General features: G+C 41.0%; 1 protein-coding gene across 2 annotated transcripts in view; it reads right to left on the bottom strand.

The window, feature by feature from the left end:
- SGCD (sarcoglycan delta) overlaps positions 1-23,790 on the bottom strand; it is a 613,120-nt gene that overhangs the window by 418,352 nt on the left and 170,978 nt on the right. The window contains exon 1 of one of the 2 annotated variants that reach the window (XM_052644384.1): positions 16,571-16,702. The exons of the other annotated variant lie outside the window; for it this stretch is intronic. The gene's annotated coding sequence lies outside the window, so the exon portion shown is untranslated. Of the gene's footprint in view, positions 1-16,570; positions 16,703-23,790 lie in introns of those variants that run through there. 2 annotated transcript variants of the gene reach the window in all.

The following is a 23,790-nucleotide window of genomic DNA, read 5'->3' as shown; positions in this document are numbered from 1 at the left end:
GGAAAAAGCAAGAGAGTTCCAGAAAAACATCTATTTCTGCTTTATTGACTATGCCAAAGCCTTTGACTATGTGGATCACAATAAACTATGGAAAATTCTGAAAGAAATGGGAATACCAGAGCATCTCACCTGCCTCTTGACAAACCTATATGCAGGTCAGCAAGCAACAGTTAGAACTGGACATGGAACAACAGACTGGTTCCAAATAGGAAAAGGAGTACGTCAAGGCTGTATATTGTCACCCTGCTTATTTAACTTCTATGCAGAGTACATCATGAGAAACGCTGGACTGGAAGAAACACAAGCTGGAATCAAGATTGCCGGGAGAAATACCAATAACCTCAGATATGCAGATGACACCACCCTTATGGCAGAAAGTGAAGAGGAACTAAAAAGCCTCTTGATGAAAGTGAAAGAGGAGAGCGAAAAAGTTGGCTTAAAGCTCAACATTCAGAAAACGAAGATCATGGCATCTGGTCCCATCACTTCATGGGAAATAGATGGGGAAACAGTGGAAACAGTGTCAGACTTTATGTTTTGGGGGCTCCAAAATCACTGCAGATGGTGACTGCAGACATGAAAATTAAAAGACGCTTACTCCTTGGAAGGAAAGTTATGACCAACCTAGACAGCATATTCAAAGGCAGAGACATTACTTTGCCAACAAATGTCTGTCTAGCCAAGGCTATGGTTTTTCCAGTGGTCATGTATGGATGTGAGAGTTGGACTGTGAAGAAGGCTGAGCGCTGAAGAATTGACGCTTTTGAACTGTGGTGTTGGAGAAGACTCTTGCGGGTCCCTTGGACTGCAAGGAGATCCAACCAGTCCATTCTGAAGGAGATCAGCCCTGGGATTACTTTGGAGGGAATGATGCTGAAGCTGAAGCTCCAGTACTCTGGCAACCTCATGCGAAGAGTTGACTCATTGGAAAAGACTCTGATGCTGGGCGGGATTGGGAGGAGGAGGAGAAGGAGACAACAGAGGATGAGATGGCTGGATGGCATCACCGACTTGAAGGATGTGAGTTTGAATGAACTCCGAGAGTTGGTGATGGACAGGGAGGCCTGGTGTGCTGCAATTCATGGGGTCACAAAGAGTCGGACATGACTGTCAACTGAACTGAAACTGAACTGAATAATGTAATTATACATATGTTTGCAAAATTACATATAATAGCATGCTGTGCTCTGCTAAGTCACTTTAGTCATGTCTGACTCTTTGCAACCGTATGGCTCCTCTGTCCATGGGATTCACCTGGCAAGAATACTGGAGTGGGTGGCTGTGTCCTCCTCCAGGGTATCTTCCTGACCCAAGGATTGAACTTGTTTCTCTAAATCTCCTGTAATGGCAAGCAGGCTCTTTACCAGCAGTGCCACCTGGGAAGCCCCATAATAGCATACAATTATTCAATGAACAAATAAAAATCAAGCCAGTGCTAAACAGCAAAGAATATCCTCCAGTAAAAGTAAACAGCTCTAAGATCAGAAGGAAAAGAATGAAAATTCATACAACTTTTCTCCCTTACCTAAGGCACATGCAACTATATTGATGTTAAATAGGATTAACTCCAAAGCATTACTTTACTCCTTCATGAGGCTATTTTCAATGTTCACCTGCTCATTAACAAATCCAGGTGACTGAAAGATACCCTGCTTCTTTGCACACAAAATGCAATAGGATTACATTTCCCAGAGAACGAATGTTGTAAACTTTGTGCTGCTTTGCTATTACTAAAGAGGAATTGCCAATCATCAGGGCAATGTCATAATATAAAAATCACCCATGCCAATGGCTAATTAAATAGTTGCAAGAATAACAGACATGGAATTTCCAAAGAAAATCATTCTGGATGGGTATTTTAAAAGCCTGTTTTTGAGCTGTAACCTCATGGTCTCACACATTCAAATTTTCAGACACAGGATCATGCAGTATTACCGAAAGCATGGTCTTGACATTCATTTAATGTGACAGTCTCAAGGAGAGCATCCATTTTTATGATTTGGACTTGTGCAGAACCTCCTCTTAGGTTGTGTGGCTGGTTTCACTTCTGTCACTGGTCACACTACCAAGACTTGGTGACTTGGCTACCATGAAGATTATTTTCAATGACCTCACAAATGCCCAGCATCAGTCATAGGAGCCATATGATTTGTACGAAGGCCATGATCACTATGAAGTCTTCACAGAGATCCTTGAGCCAAGCTCAGCTTAAGTGATCCTTGGTCTTGTAGCTGTTGCTCTTCTAATTCAGGAAGTCACATTACATGCCTAGCTTAAGGCACTCCTACACTGAGTCTCAAAGTGTTAAATCCAACAAATTTGACAAGCCTTTGACATCTTAACACAGAAACTGGCCTTATCATACTCAAGTGGTCATACCCATGTTCACTCCCCTTCCTAAATCTATTTATAGTAGATACCAGATAGTTACCAGAAAATCTTCTATTGCTCTCCTTCCTATATTTTATCAGTTGATATAAGGATGATGGAAGGGCTTTGGGTAGAAACATACACAGCTGGCATCCTTCATGAGGCTGAACTCCTATTCTAGAAAAATGCTGTTAGAAACCATCACTTTCTATGTTTAGTGTTTTTGTTTCAGTTGGGTTCTTCTTCAGGAGAAGAACAATTTTTTTAAAATTTCTTCCCCAAATAAAACAGATATCTAGAAAACCATTACAGTATCTGCATTATCAGTCATCTGTGGAAAATGATTATGTTTTGAGGGATGATTAAAAAACAATCAGTAAACTTTCTAAAGACACATCAGTGCTATCAAGTTTCTTGAAGCTTTTTATTTGGAGCCCGTAAAATTTTATGGGCCATGATCCACTCTACTAATAGGGTAGAGATGAGGACACGGAGGCTTTGAGAGGCATTTTATTAAGGCCTGCTTGACTCTTCCACCCACCAGGCTTCATAGTGTCTTGTTCCATAAAGGGATTTATGAGAATGCTAAAAAGTGCAATTCTCTGTACAGTCATAGACCATGGGAGAAAGAAACATAGCAAAGCACAGACCTCGTAGGTGAAGGAAATCCCAATCCCAATCTATTTTTCAACAGAAAAAAAAATTGTGCCCATCTACTATGTTGTCACCCTGTTTTTTTTATCATGAGAAATGCCTGGCTAGATGAGTTTACAAGCTAGAAATCAAGATAGGAAAGAGAAATATTAACAACCTCAGTATGTAGATACCACTTGAATGTTACAAAGCAAAGAGGAATGAAAGAACCTCTTGATGATGGCGAAGGAGGAGAGTGAAAAAGTCAGCTTAAAACTAAATATTAAAAAAAAAAAAAAACAACAACTAAGCTCATGGCATCCAGCCCCATCACCTCATGGCAAATAGAAGGGAAAACTGTGGAAGCAGTGATGGATTTCCTCTTATTGGGCTCTAAAATCACTGTGGACGATGACTGTAGCCATCAAATCAGAAGATGATTGCTTCTGGGCAGGAAAGCTATGACTAACATAAACACTGTGTTGAAAAGCAGAGACATTACTCTGCTGACAAAGGTTTGTACAGCTGTGAGAGGTGGACCGTAAAGAAGGCAGGTGTGCATGAAAAATCACTTCAGTCGTGTACAACTCTTTGTGACCCTATGGACCCCAGCCCATTTAAGCTCCTCTGTCCATTGGATTCTCCAGGCAAGAATGCTGGAGTGGGTTGCCATTTCCTTGTCCAAAAGAAGGCACTTCACCGAAGAATTGATGCCTTCAAACTGTGGTGGTGAAGACTCCTGAGAGACCCTTGGACTGCAAGGAGATCAAACCACTCAGTCTTAAAGGATATCAACCTTGAATACTCATTGGAAGGACAGATGCTGAAGCTGAACTTCCAGTATTTTGGTCACCTGATGTAAACAGCTGATTCTGTTCTTTCCTGATGCTGGGAAAATTTGAGGACAGGAGAAGAGGGCATCAGAGGTTGAGATGGCTGGATGGCATCACTGATGCAATGGACATGAACTTGGGCAAACTCAGGGAGATGGTGAGGGACTGGGAGCCCTGGAGTTCTGCAGTCTATGGGGTCACAAAGAGTCGGACACTACTGGGCAACTAACAACTACGCACCAGTTACCACAGTAGAGCCTGGGGCTATACAGGTCTCCAAAAGGATAAGTAGGGCATTTCTGTCTTTACTAAGCTTGTATTTTTAATGAGACAGATGGACAGTAAACAAGTAGATGGATGAAACCATTAGAACTAAAGTAGGTGGGAGGAAATAAACAAGGCAGGATCCATGATAGAGAGTAGGGGGTGACCCACGCTGGTCATGGAAAGCCATCCTGACCAAGGGACAACTCAAGTGAGACCTAGAGTTAGAATAAGTTTTCTGGCAGAGGACACAAGCAAGTATCTCAGCCTTAACAGCATCCTCAATGGAAGCAGGAAGGTCAGCAGAGTGGGCACTGATGAGCTCAGATGAAAGAGTTAAGAGAGAGGTTTGCAGAGAGAGATTGTGGATTAACTATACTCTGCTCATAGGCTATGGTAATAGTTCAGAATTAACATGGCTAGACCAATAAACACATTCAGTTATTTAGAAATGAAATGAATGATACAAACCAAGTGAGCTAGGATTAATGCTGCTGCAGCATGTTGGAATTTCCAGAACACTTAAAAGTAAACAGGAATTACATCACTGTTTACGACTGTAACCAGTTTATATAAATAGCAAGCATAAGCAAGTCCTCTCCCAGGTTCATTACAGTTTCTAGAATTTATTGTAAATCAGAGTCATTTTGGATGATTCTGGCACATAAATAATTTTACATTAGTCATGTTAATTTTTGAGGTCTCAGATTTAAAATGATCTGATTTCAAGGTTGTTTTCACTCAGCCATCCATATAAGGTTTTAGTCTTGGATTGCTAATGTTTCATACAGTTTTGACAATTGTAACAACACTGTATTTTACCTTTGATATAACAATTGACATTTTTTTTTTCCTTGTAAAATCTGCCCAGAAAAGTGAATGTCTGTTTGTATAAAATGATCCAGGAATAGCATTTCCTATTTAAATAAATATTTGGACTAATTATAAGTTAGGTATTACATCTTCTAGTTTTTCAAGAATTTGAACATGTAAGTATTGAACTGTTTTACTGAAAAAAAATAATTAGACAAGTGCATGTATTTATAAGAGCTGAAGGAGATACAGTTAAAATCTCTTTTTCATTTACACTTTTAGCCTTTCTCCACAGAGGCAACTATTACCAACTTCTTTCTTATTCCTATATAAATGTTCAATACACATGCATGATTTATGCAATATATACACTCAAAGCATACATACTCACATTTAAATTTTTCTTTTCTACAAAAAGAAGGGAATACTTTCATTCTTTACTGTTCCCAATGTAACTTGACTTACTTATATAGCTCAGTGATAGTCCAATAAAAAACACAGAAATCTGTTTTTTAAGTTAGTTTAAAATTGTATGGTACATGATATTTAACTCAACCAACTTGTAGGGTGAACACTGAGGTTGTTTCCACTAATTTTCTGATACGAATCCTTATTTAAACAAATAAACATTTACTGGGTATTACAATGTGCTGGCAGTAGTCATTAAGCAGTGAAAGGCAGATTCCCTGCCTCCTGGTCCTTACATTTTAGTGGAAGAAATGAGAAACAGACAAGCAAATATCAAACTTGCCATACTTACTCTTGGGAAAAGTCCTATGAATAAAAATGCAAAGCCAGAGAAGGGGACAAAGACTGGGAAGTTCTTATCTGTAGGATGGTCAGAGAAGCCTCTCTGCGGTAGAAATATTTGAGGAAAAAACATGAACAAGCAAGAGAGTAAAACATTTGGGAGTGCACTCCAGTAGAGGAAACAATACCAGCAGGTGTATAGGCCCTGAGGTAAGGGTTCACTTGGCATGTTTCAAGAACAGTATGGATACATCAGGGCATACACAGGGAAGAGTGTATGAAAGTAAGCTTGGAAGTGCAGGCAGAAGGGGTGCACCTTGGGTCTTACGTGCCACAGTAAAACCACAGGTATGACATCGACGGTGATAGTAACTATCAGAGAACCAAGGCACAGGAGTGATCAGATTTTCCCTTTGGAATTGCTCTCATTCTCTTAGGAACATACTGCAGGGGACAGGAATGTCAGCAGAGAAACTGGGGAATTGTGACTCCTGCAGTCACCCAAAGAGGGTGACAGTAGCTCAGATTTGGGTAGAGCCTGCGTGAGAATATGACCAGTTGCTATATTGAGAAAGTAGAGCTAAGAGAATTCGCTGTTTCCCAAGACAGAGAGCATGTGTAAGTAAACGACAGGAGTCAAGGGGAATGCTAGGGTTCTGGCATGAGCAGCAGGGTGAATGAGAGTGCCCTTCATCAGGATGGAGAACTTTGGGCAACCCGTGGCTTGTGGGGCAGGAGGTGAATAGAGTAAAAGGAGGGGGCGGGGAGAGAGAGCTCTGTTTAGTCATGCTGATTTTGAAATGCACAGAAAAATCCATGGGGGTGGTGTCACAAAGGCACTTAGAAATGAATCTGGAATTCAGAGGGAAGACAGGGCTCAGAAATGAAATGCGTAAGTTTTCTGCATGTAAGTAAAGCCACAGGAATGGGTTATACAGGTTTCACAGATGTCCCAACAGACCTCTCAGAGAAGACCTGAGACAATGAATTGCTAGGTTAAGGTAGGTTTGAGTGTGTGTTTGTGTTGTATAGATATTATCATCAAAGTCTTTCTGCAAAGTACGAAACACCTTATATTTAAATTCAAAATCCTTATCTCTGATGAATTAGAAGATATTTCAGTATAATTATGAACATTCATTCTCACTATCCTAGAGATTTAGATGTGTGAGGTGTTGGTTGAGGTCGTTTCAGACAGAAATATCTTTGTGAAACACACATACATATTTGTACTAGGCATTATCAGATACATTAGCTCATACATTTCTGACAACACTCTAGGGGATCAATCTTATTAAAACTATTTCATATATTAAGATACTGAGGTCCTAAGGAACGATGGGATGTTCTCAAGGGCTCCTAACTAGTAAGTTGGTTAGGGTCTGGACTCAATTTCTGTGTTTCCTTCCATTAAACATAGGATGAGGCAAAAGCTAACTTTTGCTGAACAGGATGCAAGACATTTAGAACTACTGTTTAGATATATTTAGCATGGGGTGTATTTAAAAAGGCATATGCAGTGCTTGCACCTGAGAAATCTGTGTTTTCCTTCAGGTCCTCCCATGGCACTGCTGCTGCTGCTGCTGCTAAGTCGCTTCAGTCATGTCCGACTCTGTGCGACCCCATAGACGGCAGCCCACCAGGCTCCCCTGTCCCTGGGATTCTCCAGGCAAGAACACTGGAGTGGGTTGCCATTTCCTTCTCCAATGCATGAAAGTGAAACTCAATGCATTTAGGACACATGGATGAGCAAGCCACAGATCCCTAATCTCAAGGCAGTGGCAGGAGGCCACAATGGGAGAGATAGCTAACCAACATGAAAACTATGTTTGAAAGTTATTTTCTAAGAGAATGGGGCCTACAGGTAAAAGATCAGAGAATAAAAAGACAGGAAAAGTTCATAGATAAGCAGTGCTGGGGGTAGAGAGCCGGGCAGGTTCAAATTTTAAAAGCATGAAAAAGGCTGATCTCATGGAGAAAGCAGTATCTGAGCAAAGACCTGAAGGAACCTTGATAGTCAGGGAAGATCAGGCTCTGCATACCACTCATACATCATTCTAAACTTAGTCCTTGACAGTGCACTGAGAACCAGGAAAGAACGTGAACTGAACACCCTAAACAGGAAAAGTAATTTCAAATACTGATAGCAAATTTAATAGTGTCATTTTCACAGGCAAAGGGCACTGCATCCACCCATTGTGGCCTCCTCTATAACCTTTTCAGCTACTCTATGGTATATAAATCCAGTGCTTCTTATATCCTCAAGGATGATTCGGATCAGAACCAGACGATTGCAACTGCAGTTGGGCCACTACAGAGCTTCTGTGACTTGGGGACCAAGCTGTATAATAAAATAATGAACATGACTCAAACATGTAAGATCAAACACTGAGACACAACACTTGAAGGAAGCATAGACTATATATAGGTCAAGTCACAAGTACAGATGAGAAAACTAGGTCCAGGGACGTGAAGCGACTTCATCAAGGTTGCAGAGTAAGTTAGCCACAGTTCAGTTCAGTTGCTCAGTCATGTCCGACTCTTTGCAACCCCATGAATCGCAGCACGCCAGGTCTCCCTGTCCATTACCAACTCCCGGAATTCACTCAGACTCGCGTCCATCAAGTCAGTGATGCCATCCAGCCAAAACCAGCATGTTTCCCACAAATTTCAGGCTTTAGTCTTTTCAACTAAAGCTCCTATTTGACATCACTTTCATCAACCAACATTCAGCTGCCTTTTGAACAGTACCCAAAAGCAAATGGCAACAAAACCAGGTTTCTTAACACAAAGAATATAAAACTTACGATAAGTACTTACATAATGGTTACTGTGTACTAGACTCCGTTCTAATGCTATACTGAACCTATTTAATCTTCATAAACATATAATTACCATCCTGATTTTACAGTTAAAGCAACTGAGAAACAGAGAGGTTAAGCAACCTATTTGAAGTCATTCAGCTTGTTAAAGACAGCAAAAATTTGAACCCAGAGTGCCTGAGGGAAAACTCTGTTCTAGTTCTGGTTTTAGTTTTAAATGCTTTCAGATATGTGTGTATACTTATTCAAAAAAGTGTGATTACTAATTAAGAACGTATTTTTGTAACAGTTATAGCTAAAATTTCTCAACACAGATACTAATTTTAAGAACAATTCTTCATATTATTTTTTGAGTGACTACTATATCTCTCAGCCAGGGCACATGTTACTCTAAGTACAGGCATTTTTCACCCAGGTAATAAATTATCTTTGATATTTTTCTGAAACCCATATATTTTTACAGCATCATGAAAAACAGCTGCAACAAATTAGGCACACCCTTCTACAGTGATTCAATAGTTCCAAAAAATAAGCATTGATCCCATAGGTTATCCCTTGACAATTGTGTTTGGCAAGGATCTCAAGCTATTATCTGTGCTCTTACGTACTTGCAATAAAATCTGTGGTCTGAAAGGGAAAATCTCTTCATCTCATTTTTAGCCAAGAAATAATTTTTAAAGATTATTTCTTTAAAAAATACTCAAAGTGTCCAGAAAGAAGCAGGATAACAGTAACAGCTAAAAGTTATTATACACTTTGCATGCCTTCACACATGTCTATATATACACATGCTCATATGTATATATGTCTATGGAGGTATCACTTAAAACTAGTCAAACACACTGATATTCACTATGTAGCTTGAGCTTTAATAAATCTGTATAAAAAATATTCAGTCAAGATAGGAAATCCTTCCATCACCGTAGAAAGTTCCCTTATGTTCCTTCCTCATCAATTCTCACCCCCAGTGGCAGTGATTGTTCTGATTTTGATCACATTTCAAATTTTTACTCCTAAGTACAATTCTATGAGGTGTTGATTCCAAAGAATGTCCAACTTTGAGACCCACGCTCTTGGCCACTATGCTGTTCTACTGTATTTCTTCTCAATGGACACTTAGCCCATCTCGATGGTGTCCTCTGAGAGAAGTAAGGCATGATGTCTTAACTTCTCTTTCAAGTATCTAGAATATACTGTAGGCACCACCCTTGAAAGAACTGAAAAAATGGTCACTTGAATGATTTTCTATATTCCGTGTTTCCGATGAGACACCCTATTGAGAGCTTACTGATGTCAGATAAGGCAGGCAGGATCAATGAATGAAGTGGACAGGTGCCTTCTGAAAACAACAAACGCTGCCCATTCCCCCAACTGATGCACCCTAAGAAATCAGGCCAGGGATGCTATTCTCCAGCTTCTTCTACATAATCCAGAGATCTGAATTTGTAAGTGCTTTGTAACTAAGTGGATGTAAACCACAACAACAAAAAACACTTCATGAGTCAAAATGTGTCCAGAGGCCAGCCCTGGATTGCCAGTGTGGGACCTGGTGTTTGCAACCTTGGCCTACGAAACACCAGGATTAGCTTCACCAGTGACCAAAGGAAGACCACAAACCTCTGAAGGTCACAGCCAGCCTAGGAGGTAATGTTTGTCATCATATGGTAAAAATTCTGCTGTCCAGACTCTGGTCTATTGCCAACACTCCTTCCCACTGAGGGAGGCAGATGACATTGGTAAACATCATAAACAAACAGAAGAAAAAAGAAAGAAAGAAAGAAACTGACAATGGGAAGAGGAAAGCAATAAAAACACAGAAGGAAAGAGCTAGAAGGAGTATAGAACAGTGAAGAAGACAACTACAGGTAAGAAAAGGAAGCAAAAGACAGGCGTCTCTAGGTCTGAAGCACGTTCCTTCACTGACTATGCTGGCCCGGGACTACAACCCCAATTGGAGTTGGGACAACAGGGTAGTGGGGAATGATGGAGTGGAGAAAAGAGCTCATTCTGATGTTTATTTACTCTGAACTTTATGAGACCAGTTTCAGTGCTTAAATATTTTGACCGTGGGAAATAATGGCAGAGTTTCTAGGAATTCCAAAGTATATTATTTGAAATTCAGAGAAATCATCAGAGTCTGATCCTGTCAAGTCTGATCCTGGCAAGGCTCTGTGGTCTGAACAAGAAGGGAATTTCTAATCCCCAGTGATACAGTTTTATCAGGAGACTGTGCTTGCTATAATAGATGCCACTGTATTATTGGTTAAAAAGAAGAATAAAGCTACCACTTCCATATCCACTTACATACCCAGAGTTCCACTGAGACAACAACCAGCAGATTTTTGAGCAAACCAATCTCACAGGATTTATACCCTTAGTGAACCGTGGTGACACGTCCCACCCCTAGTCCTGCAGACTTGCTCAACAGGTCACAGCTTACACGGCTTCCTTTATAGAAGACAGTTCACATTTGACAAAAGGAATTTGAAACCATAAGATAGATGATTACCTTTCTGTGTGGTAGCAAAGGTGAAAGGAAAAAGGACAGCGGAATCTTCAGAGAAATTAAGGTGACAAAGAAAAAGTAACCTGGATTATTCAGCATAAAACTCTCCTCTGCTGATTGTCTCAGTGCTTCACTGGATCATCTGATGTGGCTATTTCCTTCTTTGTCAGTTTGCGTCATGTGGAACTAATCTGAAATATATACAGCTAACATACTTAAGTCCTTACCATGTGCAAGGCACCAAGCTAAGGACATTCCAAGAACAAGCTCACAACATACTATGAGCTGGATGCTACCATGTCCATTTTAAAGATGATGAAATTGTGGCTCATGGACAGGATATAACTTGCCCAAGGTCACATACCCAGGGTCACAGTCCAGGTTCGTGTACCTCAAAACCTAGGCTCACTTCACAGCGTAAGCATTCTCCCTCCGCCACGTCATCATCCCCTCTTCCACTCTTCTTTCTCACTGTACTGCTTCTTGCTTACAATAACCCTCCACTCCTTGGGCTCACAGATGTATGACGATGCTCTGCTCATACAATATTCCCCTGTTAGATGACTGGAATTGAGTTTAGGGAATTTTATTTTTGTCAGGAGGAGGCTGCCTAGACTGTGTTCAGAGAAACGGTAAAGAGAAGGGTGCAGAAAAGACAATGGAGAGAGAAAGATTTTAAGACATTCATAAAGAAATAGTTGGAGAATGGAAAAAAAAAGTAGAATGTGAGAGAAAACACTTTACAGGCATCTGATCCCATTTTACAGTTGGAAAAACTGAGACTCAGCTCTTAGTAAACTCAGGACCTATCCCAAGATTTGTGGCCACTGCTACTCCTATTCCTTCTCTTCACCTCAGTTCTGCACCAAGGCCTCCTATCACCCTCTAATGTGCCTTAGGAGTATAGCAATGGCCATGGGTGACAAAGTACAGAGATGTAAACGTGGCCCAACATGTGGAGGCTGGAGAGGATAAACAATGCCAGGAGCTGCTTTGCAGTATAGTGAGGCTCTCCATCACTGAATGAACTGGTGTCACACCTGGCTGACATCTGTCAGCGGTACTATAAATAGCACTTGTGTAGTAAATAATGATTTAGTCCCAACAGTGTAAAACAGACTCAGTTCTGAAGACCAATGTCTGGTTGGCTTCAACAGAATAACTTGAGGAGTTTTTTTTAAATAGAGGGATTCCTCAACTCTAATCTCAGAAATTTTGATTCAAGAGGTTTTGAAAGACCATGGAACCAGGTGATTTCTGAGGGCCCTCCTACTACTAAGATTCTATTGTTCCTTTCCCTGACATAGCTTCCAAAGTATCGCCTGTCATTACTAAGCCACACACATTAACAAGGAGTTGACACTAGACTCAGAGTCAAGGGACAAGAAGCATCGCCATTGTCTCCGAACACCTGTGCTCTCCCAGGAGGTAACATATCTTTTCTAGTCTCAGTGTATACTTCTTTAAAATAGAAGTAAAAGACAGTTGGAAGAGTTCTAAAACTCTTGATCTGGACCTGTGGGCTCCTATTCCACACTCAGAGGGCCTCCACGCATCATAGTACTATACCTGCATGGGGCCAGTAGGCACATGACCCAATTCTGGGTATATTCTGAGACACGAGGAAGTCTATGTGGGAGGGATCCCTTCCTGATTAAAGAGGCAAAGGTTCATGAGAAGTATTTCTCTTCTTCATGCTTTGCCATTTTTGTTCTGACTTGAACATGACTCGTGGAGATGAAAAAACGAACAGAAGGAAGCTGTGATCTTTGGAGACACCGCTCAGCTGCCACAACAGTCCTGGACTATCTAGGTGCAATATATATCACATGCACAAAAAGTAAGGTCCTACATGTTCCGACTCTATGAGCAGGGTTTCTATTTCCAGCCAAATGGAGCCTTCACTGATATAGCACTAAAACTCTTTCTTCAAATGAAATTTCTTGCAAAACCCCAATATATATAAACAAATAAAAGTGGCTGTACTGTTTAGAAAAATGGACGGGGTGTTTCCAGAGCCATTCCCTCCTAAATTCTTGCAGAGTTTCCTCCATGGAACCAGAATTGGTCAAAATCATTACTTCTAAAGGTAGAGTCTCCAAGGCACAGGGATTCTCAGATTTTCTCCAGACTCAGAGAGTTTTTTTGTCAGATTTGTACTTGTGTTTTCCTGTCTCATTTCTCTGATGTGCTTATTTTATTTTTTCAACTTTATCCTAGGAAATGCAGATCCAAGTCATGACCGGTGGCTACTACTCGCGGTTTTGGTGTGTGCATTTGGATTCAGTGTACAGTCATTTGGCAACAAGTGATTTGATTCCAACTGTCGTGACTAGAGAAAGGAGTAGAGTGTGATATAACACAAAATGACATATTCCTTCAAGGTGCACATCAAAGGATATCTTGACATGCAAATGAAGGTACATTTGAAGAGAAAAAAAGTCGTGGAAGAAGCAAGTACATATCCAGATATAAGAGTATGAGTGTCTGGAATTAGAATAATCTTTAGTTCCACGTTCATGGTGTAAACCTTATTAAATTCTAGTAAAGGATCCTCTAGGCTTCCCAGGGGACACCAGTGGAAAAGAATCTGCCTGCCAATGCAGGAGATACAAGAGATGTGGGTTCGATCCCTGGGTCAGGAAGTTCCCCTGAATAGGAAATGGCAACCCACTCCCATATGTTTGCCTGGAAAAGTCCATGGACAGAGGAGACTGGGAGGCTACAGTCCATGGTGTTGCAAAGAGTCTGATAAGACTTATGCTCACACTAAAACACCCTCTATATTAAGAAACCAATGTTGATAACCTGAATATTGTTAGATACTTTTCTCTGTATTTAATTCATATATTTATTTTAGTGTTATGGATGGTTAAAAATTATTAAAATAAAGAGGTAATATCTAAGTGAGTATTTTGGGGTTTGTACATGTTTAAATAACAGTATGATTAAAACAGTGGGAGCATGGACTTTCTCCTGCCCTGTGAAAAGGGGTCTTTATATCACTGAAGCTCAGATTCTGGACTACAGGATGTTAAGCCTTAATCCTTTCCAGATGGTCAATTCCGTAATTCCATGAACCTTCTCAACTTATAGAACATTAAATACTTTCACCAACAATGTGGCACATGCCCTTGGAGATGTTTTTAAAATAAAAAAAGAGATAAAATTAAATTCACGAATTTCAGTAAAGCATATGTATCCTTCTATTAATATATTCCTTTTCAAAAGTTTGTCTTAAGGATGAAGCATCCATGGGCAGGCCTTGAAACAAGCTCTGCCCGCTGCCACCCCTCCTCCATCTCCACCTGGCCCCTTCACTCATCACTCCCAGCAGAAATATCTCTGGACGGAACAAATATAGGTTAAAAATAAGGCCTTAAGAGCCTGCTCCCTCCTCACTTAGGAAATCTGAACCCTTGGGCAATGCCATTCTTACAAAATGTGTATTCTGATTACTTCCATAAGGCAGAGCATGGTGGACCGACCATGGGCTCTTCTACTGTGAACAGGGTAAAACAATTCTGCTCATCAAGGCCATGGTTTAGCTGTACATTTCAAGCTGAACCAATCAGTGCCCACTGGGCTTTGCTGTTCTAGCATGTACGTTTCACCCGTGCACATGGATCTCCTTCCACCCAGCTGGCATTGTGGCCACTCCTCCCCCCCGTAGCTTCTACCTCTGCCCTGAATTTCTTCACCCCTACCCTCCTTCACCCTTCATTCTTTTTTTTTTTTTTTAAACGTCAGGGCAGCTGGATTTCCACCTCCCGTACTTCTAAAAGAGGGAAACTATAGAGTTTCTTCCAAGTTCCAGGCAATGTTGTGCACAGCCCTGCAACGTGAAGTTGTTATTTCATGCCTGTTCAGCTCAACATGCACTAAATTTAGAGGAGCATGACATTAGAGCTCCAGAGTCTCCTTTTTCACAGGCAGTGTGTTTGGCTGTGGTTCACACTGGTTCCCAATCTGTCTTGGCATCTTACTCACTCCACAGGCAACCCAAGTGTAGTCACTGTCTATGCTATCTTCTTCCCCATTTTTGGAATTATTCCAAACCCTCTTCACTCCAACCCAAGCCAAGCCAACCCAAAGATGACATCCATGAAGAAAATATTTGTGTGCCATTTCTCAGAATAAGAATTCCTGCTGCCAGTCATTTCCTAATTCCCTCCTCCATGTGCAGACTGTAGAGAAAATGAAATTGCCGACTGAGAGGGCTGACTTGCCACCTACAAAACACAATGCCTGCACATGCATCCCAGGTCTTATGCAGACAGATATGAACAAGTCCAGCCCCGCACTCTTTACTCACCCACTAATCTCTCTGCTATCAGATACTTGTTGAGATATTTTAGAATAAAAGTAAACACGAACCTTATTGAGGTCCACCCTAAGAGGTCTAGCTACTCTTCTGCTTTTCAAAAAGCGGCCACAAATCCATTCATTCCTCGATTTCTCCAACTATACTCCTGGCCAAGCCCCTTTTGGAAAACACCATTGTTATCACTCATGGCTCTGCCAGAAATCACAGAGCTCTAGTGAGATTTGGTCCAGCTCTTTCAGAACTGAACCCCTTCCTGAAATGCATTTATATTATATTTTGCATTTTCTAAATGCTAAATGTAGGGTAAGGTATAGCTTTTGTGAAGGAGGGGTAAAAATCAGTTGCATTATAATTGATATCTATGAAAAATAATGATCTAAAATTTGTTATTTTTAAAAGCACTCTCTTCAGTAAGGTGCAAAATAGAATAAATTAAATAAAATTCACACGGTTACATGTCTATCTTTTAATTGATTTTGAGTAAATTACTGCCTTCTACGACTCTATAGTTATCTATACGTCATAAAATACAGAAGTATTTTTTTATTGGAGTATAATCGCTTCACAACATTGTTACAGAAGTATTTTCTGAGAGAACTGCCAGATACTTCTGCAACTCAGGAAAACTGAAAATTATTATAGAAACAGAATTATACATGTTGATCCAGCATATTTCTAAGCAAATATATCACTGAGCTCCTTAATGACAGTCAAAATCCCACATGATAATAAAAGATGCCAGGATCTCATACACACATTTTCTGTTCCTACACCCTGAAAGCGTAATCCAAAATAGAAACTTCAAACCCCAATTCCCTCTAAAATGAAAGCCATTTTCTGCTATAAATGCCCCTCTCCAAACTCTCATGAAGCGAAGAACACAGACAGTTTCATCTAAAATTATCTTCCCTGTCAATGAACTGTCCTTTCTCGTAGAAAAGTTACAGAAGGTTGGAACGGGGTGGCAACACATGAGTTCACAGACTTTTCTTTTTCACAGTGGTGTTGCCAGTTCAATCCTAACTTTTCAAAGCGTCTCTGCCCTGCTGAAAACCACATTTTGGAAGGGCCTGGGGGAGAAGAAAAGATTACATCGCCACACCAGATGTTTAAGTGATGAAGTTCTAATTGGTTCCCACACATACACACACCCCCTACCACCACCCACAAACACTCGGAGTACTTCGAAACAATCAGCAGGTAAGAAAGTGAAGAGAAAGCGTGGAAACGCAAGGACCGAACAGTCCCCTACCTCTCCTCTGCTTCACAGAGCTGCTGCTGAGTCCCACACAATCCAGGCGTGTGGGGGGCGGCTGGAAGGAGGCAGCCACTCGGCCTGCCGGGGGTGAGCAGGCCCAGCCTGCGTTCAGAAGCTGCCCCAGTCAGAGTTTCCAGCTGCAGAACTGCAGCCAAGTCCCTGCCCATGCCTGAAGAATTTCCTGAACAGCATTCCCGTTCTTTTTCTGACTGCTTTGAAACCATACTCTGTGCTTCAATACGGCTTTGTCAGGCCCACTCCCAGCTACTGGGCTGTCTCCAGCTCTCAATGGGAAACACATGTGTCAAGCACAGACGCACTCCCCTGCCCCAGTGCCCATGCGTCTGCTGGGCTCACACAACCACAAAGGCAAGGGCTTCTAGAGCCAGTGCTGATTTCTCGGCCATTCTCCACACGGCCTCTTGCTCTGGGGTACTAGAAGCGGGAGCTGAGTCCCTTCTTGCTGCCGCTCCATGCCGCCTCTTTTCAACTTTCTCCTTCCTCTCACAATCCCCAGCTGATGACCCATGTTTGCTCCCCTAACTCCCCGACTCTTGCCAGTCCTGATTATAAGCCTATTACAACTGAGAGATGGGAATTCTGATTTGATCTCCCTATCTGCCATTGCCTCTGTCTTTGCTCAACATTTCAATTGTTGGAGGGGGAACAATATTTTTAGCATTTTCAGACTGGGTTGGTACTTCTGAGATGTTCCCTCATCCTGCTGTGTGCATCTTGTACTGATGTCACTATAAATAATGCAATTACTTTTCAGGCACTTTTGTGGCTCTCTGCTCTATAAGATGCTGGTCTGAAAATGTAACATTTGCATGCTGGTTTAATAGGTGTTCTGTAATGCAGACTGTGTAATATTTTCTATAACGAAGTAGAAAGGAGGAAAAAAATGTACCTTTTATCAGGATGTGTCCTAATTCTCTGCACCTGTGATTATTTCTGGATGGCACTCCATCAATGTCTTAGGTACGTTCTCCTGGACCCTGTGGTCTACCTTTCCATAAAACACTAAAGGAAATTTCTAAAGATATGAAGAGGACACCCGTCTTCTCCCACACTGAAAACCCCTTATCTAAAAAGCCAAAGCTAATCTGTCAAAAGTAACATTGTAGAATAAGGTGATTTAGAGAGAAAGCCTCATTTATTCTGAGCTTGTTTTTTCTTTTCTTTTCTGGGCGTACGAATATTGTACTTCAAAATCATATCCCACTAGCAACTTATTTTGAAGAACTGGCTTGCCAGATTTTAAAAGTGCTGTGTGTTCCTGAGGGGCTGTTGTGAATAATAGATTTGGTGTGATCTGGGGTTTAGCATTAAATGGCAATGGGTTCTTTCAGGAGGATTTGACTTTTGCCTTGGGAAGCAGTGTCTGTGGAGGATGGGGTGGGGAATGAGCATGTGTACCTCTAAGGTCAAGTCACAATTATAGAATCAGAGAACTTCAGAGGAGGAGGGGACCCCAGAGATGATCCGATACAAACTGTATCAACCCTTCATTTTGCAAAGGGAGATGGAGGTCCACATGATGAAATGACTGTCCAGAGGTGCAAAGACTCTCAGTGTTATAACTGAGGCCAGAAAGTAGGATTTGGGCGAATTTTCCATGTGTTTTCTCTATCCTAGCATCATTTGGGAAAGGCAGGACCATCTAACCTTCACAAGAGAAGGCTTAAAATCTGATGGCCTGGATCTAACCTTAGCTCTGTCTCTTAAAGGCTGTGAATCCTGATTAGTTTGCTTGACTTTTCTGGGCCTCAGTTTTCTCATCTGTAAAATGGGGATAACAACAGACTCTACCTTACAGAATTATTAGAATTTCATGAGATAATTCATGCAAACTGTCTATTAGAGTGCATATAAATACATTTTGGATTACTTTTCCTTTTATTGAATTGAGCAAAAACCAGACTCCTTCTCTCACTGAAAAGCAAAATTATACTCTCACATTTAGTTTGGGTTCCTAGAATCAACTATCTGATTGGCTAATTAACTTTTCTGCCAAAAACCCTTTACATAATAGGAGTCTACCACCTTAAGCATAGACAAGCGCCCTAATGCTGTACTGGAACATGAGCCAACCACATGACTACTCTTCATTTATTCTCTACACATAACACTGAAGTCTTTCCTCAAGATTAACTCACAGGCAAGTAAACAGTGAGACCAAATTTGCAGTCAGTTATACGAGGCTGAACAAAGTGCTATTTGCAGAGAACTGGACCTTCTCTCCAAACCTTAAGAGCTCAAGATTACCATTCTAAAAATAGAAGACCATTAACAATTGCAATTCCCATGTTTGGCAATGGGCAATGGTCTAAATTAACAGCAGCAACTACAAAATAAAATCCCCTAAGTCAAGGAAGAAATCCTACTGAGGAAATGGTGACTACAAATTCTAAAGTATCCGATTTCTCTCTGGGGTTCTAGAGCCTTTGTTTTGAAAGAAATCATAGCAAGTGGTTCATGAACTTATTAATCATGTCGAGGGGCCCAGCTTCTTTTGGGGAAAAAAAGAGGTAGGGTAGTTCTTAATTTTAAAATAAAACAATGGCAAAACAAAAGCAAAAATCATAAAACAACTGAAAAAACCAAGGTCAGACTTTATACAAAGGCAGAAAATGATGATTTAATCCAAAGGACTCTGCTTTGAGACACGCAATGTCTCTTCACAGACTAACTACCCGGCTCCTTTCAACTTGTCTATTTGAAGAGGGATAACTCACTATGAGACACCATTCATTACTACGAGCTGGAAAATTCTAAAAAGTTACTTTCCTCTTCTAATGTTAAGAAAAAGTATCCAAAACTTGAATTATCAGACCAGCAAGTGATCACATTCTGTCAAATTCATATGTAGCAATTGTTTAACATGCCCTCTTAATTATTTAATGGAAATGTGCTTTGTTTGATACATTGCTGACAACGGAATAAAGATCCCAAACATCACCTGAAGGCAGCTTTTAAAATAACTAGAGCTAGGAGCCATGAAATTAAAAGATGCTTACTCCTTGGAAGAAAAGTTATGACCACCTAGATAGCATATTCAAAAGCAGAGACATTACTTTGCCGACTAAGGTCCATCTAGTCAAGCCTATGGTTTTTCCAGTGGTTATGTATGGATGTGAGAGTTGGACTGTGAAGAAAGCTGAGCACCAAAGAATTGATGCTTTTGAACTGTGGTGTTGGAGAAGAGTCTTGAGAGTCCCTTGGACTGCAAGGAGATCCAACCAGTCCATTCTGAAGGAGATCAGCCCTGGGATTTCTTTGGAAGGAATGATGCTGAAGCTGAAACTCCAGTACTTTGGCCACCTCATGCGAAGAGTTGACTCATTGGAAAAGACTCTGATGCTGGGAAGGATTGGGGGCAGGAGGAGAAGGGGACGACAGAGGATGAGATGGCTGGATGGCATCACTGACTCGATGGACGTGAGTCTGAATGAACTCCGAGAGTTGGTGATGGACAGGGAGGCCTGGTGTGCTGCGATTCATGGGGTCGCAAAGAGTCGGACATGACTGAGCGACTGAACTGAACTGAACTGAGGAGCCCAAAATCAAATAGATTGTGATTCTATGGGAATGGGATAGGAACCAGGTAATAGTATTTTGTTTTGAGCTCCACACCACCCACAAAATGATTTGGCCAAAACCAAAATGATTTTAGTATGAGCCAAATCTAAGAATCACTAAGGTCCAGTGGTAGCCTAACTTTTCCAACATAAACCTAATTGTGCTGCTCTGTGCACTCAAATCCTTAGACGGCTTGCCACGGCTTGAAAGGGGAAAACGGCCGCCATCACTAAGACTGGAACGGCCTGGCTTGATCTGGTCCCTTGCCTACATCTTCAGTCTCATCTGCTGTCAGTCTCCCTCTTCTTCCAGTGCTTCAAAGAAATCATCGATCTTTCTACTTGAAAATCTTAAAAAAAAAAAAAAAAAAAAAAAAAAAAAACGCTACTCTCTCCTGAAAATACAGCTCCACTCTTATGTTTTCTTCTACTTAACTACTATTCAATCTTTAAATTCATATTCTGTTATTACTTTCTCTAGGATTCAGGTATCTGAAGCTCAGAACTAAAAATCCCCTGTTATATACATCCCCAGACTTGCATTCATAGATGTGATTATGTATTTATTTGTATTTTTGTTTAAATCATGCCAATCTTTCCTGCTAAAAAATAAATACTCTCCTTCAGGCCTGAAACTAGCCTTGCTTTCTCCCTACTGTATCCTAGTTCTGTGCGTACTGCATAGCTTTTAGGAAGTGTACAATAAATATTTTCAAGTAAGTGAATGCAGTTTTTTAATCCAAGTGAGGAATATGCATCTAACTCCATTGTTTTTTAAATCTCAAATTTTCAAACTTCATTTAATTCTTCTGACATGTTAAATTATTATATTATATTGTACTCAGAATACTGAGTTTTTCTATAAGGTGTAAATATTTTGAAAAACTAATAAGCCATCCACATGTTTATCTAAAAGACTGTGAGAAATTATCAAGTGCCTGACAAAGCCGTTAAGGCCTCAGGTACAGGTACAGTTACTATGCCCAAGCTTGTACTGCTTGCTAAATGACAGGCCAATAAAAGCAGAGATGAAGTATTAGAGAAATGAACACTGGCTTCATTCAGAAAGCCAGTATACCAAGAAGATGATGGACTAGTGTCCTAGAAAACCAACCTACCAAGAAAGTTGTATACACATACAAAATCGAATATTACTCAGCCATAAAAAGGAATGCATTTGACTCAGTTCTAATAAGATAGATGAACCTAAAACCTATTATACAGAGTGAAGTAAGCCAGAAAGAGAGAAGTGAGTATCATGTACAGGATATAGAAAGATGGCGCTGATGAGCCGATCTGCAGGGCAGCAGTGGAGATGCAGACAGAAAGAACAGGCTTTCGGACACAGCGGGGGAAGCAGAAGGTGGGACGAATTGAGAGAGCAGCCTGGACACGCATGCACTACCATACGAAAAATTAGACAGCCAGTAGAAATGTGCTGTATGGTGCAGGAAACTCAAAAATGGCCCTCTGTGACAACTTAGATGGGTGGCATGGGTGGGAGGGAGGTTTCAAGAGGAAGGGACATAACATACCTCTGGCTGATTCATGTTGATATATGGCAGAACCCAACACAATACTGTAAAGTAATTATCCTCCAATTAAAAATAATTTAAAAAAAGAAATAGAATGTACTCCAAGGGGAAAAATAAAAGTCGAATTCAAACTTCCTTGACATTAAAAAGGAAGGGGGTATGGCTGGGTATTGCAAATTTTTGGTGGCAGAATCCCTTGTGTTTGCTGCTATCCTCTTAGGTCTGGTCACATTATTCCTCCAAACCTCCTACAAGACAAAGGTTATGCCCTGTGCTACAACTTTCTGTCTCTATTGTAATGGAAAAGTAATATACCTTTAAAGGTCAGAGCCTTGAAAATGGGCTCTTCCGTGTATTACAGGCGTCAGGCAACAGTCTTCTACAAAGGCACAAAGCCAGCATGACGAAGCACAGGCAACAGAGCACACGTACTAAGTCACTTCAGTCACGTCCATGGCCTGTAGCCCACCGGTTCCTCCGTCCAAGGGATTCTCCAGGCAAGGATGCTAGAGTGGGTTGCCATTTCCTTCTCCAACAGAGCGCAAAAGTTAGAGCTAACTGAATATATACAAGACGCAGTCAGGTTTGGTCTTCTCTCTGACAGTAGCATGCTTGTGATTATTGAGTAGAGGATCTGCTGTGCCAGTTACTTGAGAGGCAGGCTGAGTGGAGATGAAGTCATATAGAGGCACAAAGTACTCAAGGCACAAGTCAGAAGAGAGGCATTGGCCAGGACCCTTTTGGTTACAGCAGTCAAATCAGCCTTATGAAAAAAGCTGAGGTTCATAAATCGTACAACTCTAACCCCAAGTGGATCTTAAGGTGGGATGGAATGTAGCAGTTAAAATATAACCAAGGCTCTATCTTCCTGTCTGGACTTCATTCTCAGTTTTGCTTGCTCCACTGGGCAGTAAGATGTCCACAGGTGGTCCCAAGCTCATCGTCACAGGGCAAATAAAAGATATTTTTCAGAAAGGATGTTAGGTATGCCAGTTTGAACCACAAGGTTATCCCTGAACAAAAACCTCTATGACAAGGGGTTTGAGACCTGGGCTGCGAAGATCCCGTGGAGGATGGCATGGCAATCCACTCTTGCATTCTTGCCTGGAGCACCCCCCATGGACAGAGGAGGGCGGTGGGCTACACAGTCCATTTGGTCGCAAAAAGTGGGACACAACTGAGTGACCAAGCACAGCACAGCACATGAGACTCTGTGTGGTCCATATGTGGCAACCAAAGGGAAGGAATCAGCTCCATCTCCAACACAGGAACTAACAGGCTAGTTGGGAAAGTCAGGAAGCTCCCCTGAAGAAGAGAGTGGCTAATCACTCCAGTGTTCCTTTCTGAAGAATTTCATGGACAGAAGAGCCTGGAGGGCTACAGTCCATGGGACTGCAAAGAGTTAGACACGACTGAACAACTCTCACTTTCACAGCACTCAAACAAAGGTATGGTGTAAACGATGATGACGTGGCACTAAAACATATTCGTAATCTTGCCAAGGGAAGGCTCTTGCGGAAGTATGAAGAGGCAATATTTTAACCAAAGGACAGAAAAAGTATTTTCTATGTACAAGCCCAGAGCAGCTGAATTAGAGTTAAACTAATGGCAGACAATTAGAACAGTAACATTATACCAGCCTTTCATTTAAGGGTTCACTTCACAGATAATACCTGATGGGAAATGATACTCACTCTGCTTTTCTTCAAAACAGGCAGAGCAAATCCAATCCTGCTTTTCAGTGGTCAAGGGCAAAATTATCTGGTTGACTTTGAAGAGACTTTTTTTCATGGAGGGAATCTGGACCAGAAAGTTTGGCTCAGAGACAAATCAGTGACCCACAGTTTTCAGAATATCTCCACTAGCCAGAGATAATGTCTAAGCTGAAGTCATTTTCTGTTTTGGAAATTCAAATGTATAGTACACAATGAAGGATTCTCAAGTTAATCATTACTCTGAAGAGGAATTGACACATTTGGTAACTTAATGTGATGAGTAATGAAACACATTAAAATACATATTTTCTAAAGAAGTTAATTAAACAGTGAAAAGCAAATACTGGTATAGATGGTTCCACTCATTCTTTCATTTTAAGCAC

Source organism: Budorcas taxicolor, chromosome 7 (genome assembly GCF_023091745.1).
Source record: "Budorcas taxicolor isolate Tak-1 chromosome 7, Takin1.1, whole genome shotgun sequence".
In the NCBI taxonomy this organism is placed as follows: domain Eukaryota; kingdom Metazoa; phylum Chordata; class Mammalia; order Artiodactyla; family Bovidae; genus Budorcas; species Budorcas taxicolor.
Note: the sequence above shows the minus strand (reverse complement) of the source record. Positions and strands in the feature narration are given on the sequence as shown.